Source organism: Chanodichthys erythropterus, chromosome 17, assembly GCF_024489055.1.
Source record: "Chanodichthys erythropterus isolate Z2021 chromosome 17, ASM2448905v1, whole genome shotgun sequence".
NCBI lineage: Eukaryota > Metazoa > Chordata > Actinopteri > Cypriniformes > Xenocyprididae > Chanodichthys > Chanodichthys erythropterus.
The window spans coordinates 15,916,976-15,923,315 of record NC_090237.1 but is presented as its reverse complement, the minus strand read 5'-3'; positions in this window follow the sequence as shown (position 1 = coordinate 15,923,315).

The following is a 6,340-nucleotide window of genomic DNA, read 5'->3' as shown; positions in this document are numbered from 1 at the left end:
TTGGTTGCGTTGAGTGTATTTGCAGAGCGTTTCTGTATTTGGTTGCGTTGAGAATATTTGCAGAGCGTTTCTGTATTTGGTTGCGTTGAGAGTATTTGCAGAGCGTTTCTGTATTTGGTTGCGTTGAGAGTATTTGCAGAGCGTTTCTGTATTTGGTTGCGTTGAGAGTATTTGCAGAGCGTTTCTGTATTTGGTTGCGTTGAGAATATTTGCAGAGCGTTTCTGTATTTGGTTGCGTTGAGAGTATTTGCAGAGCGTTTCTGTATTTGGTTGCGTTGAGAGTATTTGCAGAGCGTTTCTGTATTTGGTTGCGTTGAGAGTATTTGCAGAGCGTTTCTGTATTTGGTTGCGTTGAGAGTATTTGCAGAGCGTTTCTGTATTTGGTTGCGTTGAGAATATTTGCAGAGCGTTTCTGTATTTGGTTGCGTTGAGAGTATTTGCAGAGCGTTTCTGTATTTGGTTGCGTTGAGAGTATTTGCAGAGCGTTTCTGTATTTGGTTGCGTTGAGAGTATTTGCAGAGCGTTTCTGTATTTGGTTGCGTTGAGAATATTTGCAGAGCGTTTCTGTATTTGGTTGCGTTGAGAGTATTTGCAGAGCGTTTCTGTATTTGGTTGCGTTGAGAATATTTGCAGAACGTTTCTGTATTTGGTTGTGTTGTGAGTATTTGCAGAGCGTTTCTGTATTTGGTTGCGATGAGAATATTTGCAGAGCGTTTCTGTATTTGGTTGCGATGAGAATATTTGCAGCGCGTTTCTGTATTTGGTTGCGTTGAGAGTATTTGCAGCGCGTTTCTGTATTTGGTTGCGATGAGAATATTTGCAGAGCGTTTCTGTATTTGGTTGCGTTGAGAGTATTTGCAGAGCGTTTCTGTATTTGGTTGCGTTGAGAGTATTTGCAGAGCATTTCTGTATTTGGTTGCGATGAGAATATTTGCAGAGCGTTTCTGTATTTGGTTGCGTTGAGAGTATTTGCAGAGCGTTTCTGTATTTGGTTGCGTTGAGAGTATTTGCAGAGCGTTTCTGTATTTGGTTGCGTTGAGAGTATTTGCAGAGCGTTTCTGTATTTGGTTGCGTTGAGAGTATTTGCAGCGCGTTTCTGTATTTGGTTGCGTTGAGAGTATTTGCAGAGCGTTTCTGTATTTGGTTGCGTTTTGAGTATTTGCAGAGCGTTTCTGTATTTGGATGCGTTGAGAGTATTTGCAGAGCGTTTCTGTATTTGGTTGCGTTGAGAGTATTTGCAGAGCGTTTCTGTATTTGGTTGCGTTGAGAATATTTGCAGAGCGTTTCTGTATTTGGTTGCGTTTTGAGTATTTGCAGAGCGTTTCTGTATTTGGTTGCGATGAGAATATTTGCAGAGCGTTTCTGTATTTGGTTGCGTTGAGAGTATTTGCAGAGCGTTTCTGTATTTGGTTGCGTTGAGAGTATTTGCAGAGCATTTCTGTATTTGGTTGCGATGAGAATATTTGCAGAGCGTTTCTGTATTTGGTTGCGTTGAGAGTATTTGCAGAGCGTTTCTGTATTTGGTTGCGTTGAGAGTATTTGCAGAGCGTTTCTGTATTTGGTTGCGTTGAGAGTATTTGCAGAGCGTTTCTGTATTTGGTTGCGTTGAGAGTATTTGCAGCGCGTTTCTGTATTTGGTTGCGTTGAGAGTATTTGCAGAGCGTTTCTGTATTTGGTTGCGTTTTGAGTATTTGCAGAGCGTTTCTGTATTTGGATGCGTTGAGAGTATTTGCAGAGCGTTTCTGTATTTGGTTGCGTTGAGAGTATTTGCAGAGCGTTTCTGTATTTGGTTGCGTTGAGAATATTTGCAGAGCGTTTCTGTATTTGGTTGCGTTGTGAGTATTTGCAGAGCGTTTCTGTATTTGGTTGCCTTGAGAGTATTTGCAGAGCGTTTCTGTATTTGGTTGCGATGAGAATATTTGCAGAGCGTTTCTGTATTTGGTTGCGTTGAGAGTATTTGCAGAGCGTTTCTGTATTTGGTTGCGTTGAGAGTATTTGCAGAGCGTTTCTGTATTTGGTTGCGATGAGAATATTTGCAGAGCGTTTCTGTATTTGGTTGCGATGAGAATATTTGCAGAGCGTTTCTGTATTTGGTTGCGATGAGAATATTTGCAGCGCGTTTCTGTATTTGGTTGCGTTGAGAGTATTTGCAGCGCGTTTCTGTATTTGGTTGCGTTTTGAGTATTTGCAGAGCGTTTCTGTATTTGGTTGCGATGAGAATATTTGCAGAGCGTTTCTGTATTTGGTTGCGTTGAGAGTATTTGCAGAGCGTTTCTGTATTTGGTTGCGTTGAGAGTATTTGCAGAGCGTTTCTGTATTTGGTTGCGTTGAGAATATTTGCAGAGCGTTTCTGTATTTGGTTGCGTTGAGAGTATTTGCAGAGCGTTTCTGTATTTGGTTGCGTTGAGAGTATTTGCAGAGCGTTTCTGTATTTGGTTGCGTTGAGAGTATTTGCAGAGCGTTTCTGTATTTGGTTGCGTTGATAGTATTAACAGAACGTTTCTGTATTTGGTTGCGTTGAGAGTATTTGCAGAGCGTTTCTGTATTTGGTTGCGTTGAGAATATTTGCAGAGCATTTCTGTATTTGGTTGCGTTGAGAGTATTTGCAGAGCGTTTCTGTATTTGGTTGCGTTGAGAATATTTGCAGAGCGTTTCTGTATTTGGTTGCGTTTTGAGTATTTGCAGAGCGTTTCTGTATTTGGATGCGTTGAGAGTATTTGCAGAGCGTTTCTGTATTTGGTTGCGTTTCGAGTATTTGCCGAGCGTTTCTGTATTTGGATGCGTTGAGAGTATTTGCAGCGCTTTTCTGTATTTGGTTGCGTTTCGAGTATTTGCCGAGCGTTTCTGTATTTGGATGCGTTGAGAGTATTTGCAGCGCTTTTCTGTATTTGGTTGCGTTGAGAGTATTTGCAGAGCGTTTCTGTATTTGGATGCGTTGAGAGTATTTGCAGAGCGTTTCTGTATTTGGTTGCGTTGAGAGTATTTGCAGAGCGTTTCTGTATTTGGTTGCGTTTTGAGTATTTGCAGTGCGTTTCTGTATTTGAGGTGCGTTGAAAGTATTTGGTTGCGTTGATAGTATTAGCAGAACGTTTCTGTATTTGGTTGCGTTGAGAGTATTTGTAGCGCGTTTCTGTATTTGGTTGCATTTTGAGTATTTGCAGAGCGTTTCTGTATTTGGTTGCGATGAGAGTATTTGCAGAGCGTTTCTGTATTTGGTTGCGTTGAGAGTATTTGCAGAGCGTTTCTGTATTTGGTTGCGATGAGAGTATTTGCAGAGCGTTTCTGTATTTGGTTGCGTTGAGAGTATTTGCAGAGCGTGTCTGTATTTGGTTGTGTTGAGAGTATTTGCAGAGCGTTTCTGTATTTGGATGCGTTGAGAGTATTTGCAGAGCGTTTCTGTATTTGGATAGGTTGAGAGTATTTGCAGAGCGTTTCTGTATTTGGTTGCGTTGAGAGTATTTGCAGAGCGTTTCTGTATTTGGATGCGTTGAGAGTATTTGCAGAGCGTTTCTGTATTTGGATGCGTTGAGAGTATTTGCAGAGCGTTTCTGTATTTGGTTGCGTTTTGAGTATTTGCAGAGCGTTTCTGTATTTGGATGCGTTGAGAGTATTTGCAGAGCGTTTCTGTATTTGGTTGCGTTTCGAGTATTTGCCGAGCGTTTCTGTATTTGGATGCGTTGAGAGTATTTGCAGCGCTTTTCTGTATTTGGTTGCGTTGAGAGTATTTGCAGAGCGTTTCTGTATTTGGATGCGTTGAGAGTATTTGCAGAGCGTTTCTGTATTTGGTTGCGTTGAGAGTATTTGCAGAGCGTTTCTGTATTTGGTTGCGTTTTGAGTATTTGCAGTGCGTTTCTGTATTTGAGGTGCGTTGAAAGTATTTGGTTGCGTTGATAGTATTAGCAGAACGTTTCTGTATTTGGTTGCGTTGAGAGTATTTGTAGCGCGTTTCTGTATTTGGTTGCATTTTGAGTATTTGCAGAGCGTTTCTGTATTTGGTTGCGTTTTGAGTATTTGCAGCGCGTTTCTGTATTTGGTTGCGTTGAGAGTATTTGCAGAGCGTTTCTGTATTTGGTTGCGATGAGAGTATTTGCAGAGCGTTTCTGTATTTGGTTGCGTTGAGAGTATTTGCAGAGCGTTTCTGTATTTGGATGCGTTGAGAGTATTTGCAGAGCGTTTCTGTATTTGGATGCGTTGAGAGTATTTGCAGAGCGTTTCTGTATTTGGTTGCGTTGAGAGTATTTGCAGAGCGTTTCTGTATTTGGATGCGTTAAGAGTATTTGCAGAGCGTTTCTGTATTTGGATGCGTTGAGAGTATTTGCAGAGCGTTTCTGTATTTGGTTGCGTTGAGAGTATTTGCAGAGCGTTTCTGTATTTGGTTGCGTTGAGAGTATTTGCAGAGCGTTTCTATATTTGGTTGCATTGAGAGTATTTGCAGAGCGTTTCTGTATTTGGTTGCGTTGAGAATATTTGCAGAGCATTTCTGTATTTGGTTGCGATGAGAATATTTGCAGCGCGTTTCTGTATTTGGTTGCGTTTTGAGTATTTGCAGAGCGTTTCTGTATTTGGATGCGTTGAGAGTATTTGCAGAGCGTTTCTGTATTTGGTTGCGTTGAGAGTATTTGCAGAGCGTTTCTGTATTTGGTTGCGATGAGAATATTTGCAGCGCGTTTCTGTATTTGGTTGCGTTGAGAGTATTTGCAGAGCGTTTCTGTATTTGGTTGCGTTTTGAGTATTTGCAGAGCGTTTCTGTATTTGGTTGCGATGAGAATATTTGCAGCGCGTTTCTGTATTTGGCTGCATGGTGAGTATTTGAGGTGCGTTTCTGTATTTGGTTGTGTTGAGAGTATTTGCAGAGCGTTTCTGTATTTGGTTGCGATGAGAATATTTGCAGCGCGTTTCTGTATTTGGTTGCGTTGAGAGTATTTGCAGAGCGTTTCTGTATTTGGTTGCGTTTTGAGTATTTGCAGAGCGTTTCTGTATTTGGTTGCGATGAGAATATTTGCAGCGCGTTTCTGTATTTGGCTGCATGGTGAGTATTTGAGGTGCGTTTCTGTATTTGGTTGTGTTGAGAGTATTTGCAGAGCGTTTCTGTATTTGGTTGCGTTTTGAGTATTTGCAGAGCGTTTCTGTATTTGGTTGCGTTTTGAGTATTTGCAGAGCGTTTCTGTATTTGAGGTGCGTTGAAAGTATTTGGTTGCGTTGATAGTATTAGCAGAACGTTTCTGTATTTGGTTGCGTTGAGAGTATTTGAGGTGCGTTTCTGTATTTGGTTGCGTTGAGAGTATTTGCAGAGCATTTCTGTATTTGGCTGCATGGTGAGTATTTGAGGTGCGTTTCTGTATTTGGTTGTGTTGAGAGTATTTGCAGCGCGTTTCTGTATTTGGCTGCATGGTGAGTATTTGAGGTGCGTTTCTGTATTTGGTTGTGTTGAGAGTATTTGCAGAGCGTTTCTGTATTTGGTTGCGTTTTGAGTATTTGCAGAGCGTTTCTGTATTTGGTTGCGTTGATAGTATTTGCAGAGCGTTTCTGTATTTGGTTGCGTTTTGAGTATTTGCAGAGCGTTTCTGTATTTGGTTGCGTTGAGAGTATTTGCAGAGCGTTTCTGTATTTGGTTGCGTTTTGAGTATTTGCAGAGCGTTTCTGTATTTGGTTGCGTTGAGAGTATTTGCAGAGCGTTTCTGTATTTGGTTGCGTTGAGAGTATTTGCAGAGCGTTTCTGTATTTGGTTGCGATGAGAATATTTGCAGAGCGTTTCTGTATTTGGTTGCGTTTTGAGTATTTGCAGAGCGTTTCTGTATTTGGTTGCGTTTTGAGTATTTGCAGAGCGTTTCTGTATTTGGTTGCGTTGAGAGTATTTGCAGAGCGTTTCTGTATTTGGTTGCGTTGAGAGTATTTGCAGAGCGTTTCTGTATTTGGTTGCGTTTTGAGTATTTGCAGAGCGTTTCTGTATTTGGTTGCGTTGAGAGTATTTGCAGAGCGTTTCTGTATTTGGTTGCGTTGAGAGTATTTGCAGAGCGTTTCTGTATTTGGTTGCGTTTTGAGTATTTGCAGAGCGTTTCTGTATTTGGTTGCGTTGAGAGTATTTGCAGAGCGTTTCTGTATTTGGTTGCGATGAGAATATTTGCAGAGCGTTTCTGTATTTGGTTGCGTTGAGAGTATTTGCAGAGCGTTTCTGTATTTGGTTGCGTTTTGAGTATTTGCAGAGCGTTTCTGTATTTGGTTGCGTTGAGAGTATTTGCAGAGCGTTTCTGTATTTGGTTGCGTTTTGAGTATTTGCAGAGCGTTTCTGTATTTGGTTGCGATGAGAATATTTGCAGCGCGTTTCTGTATTTGGTTGCGT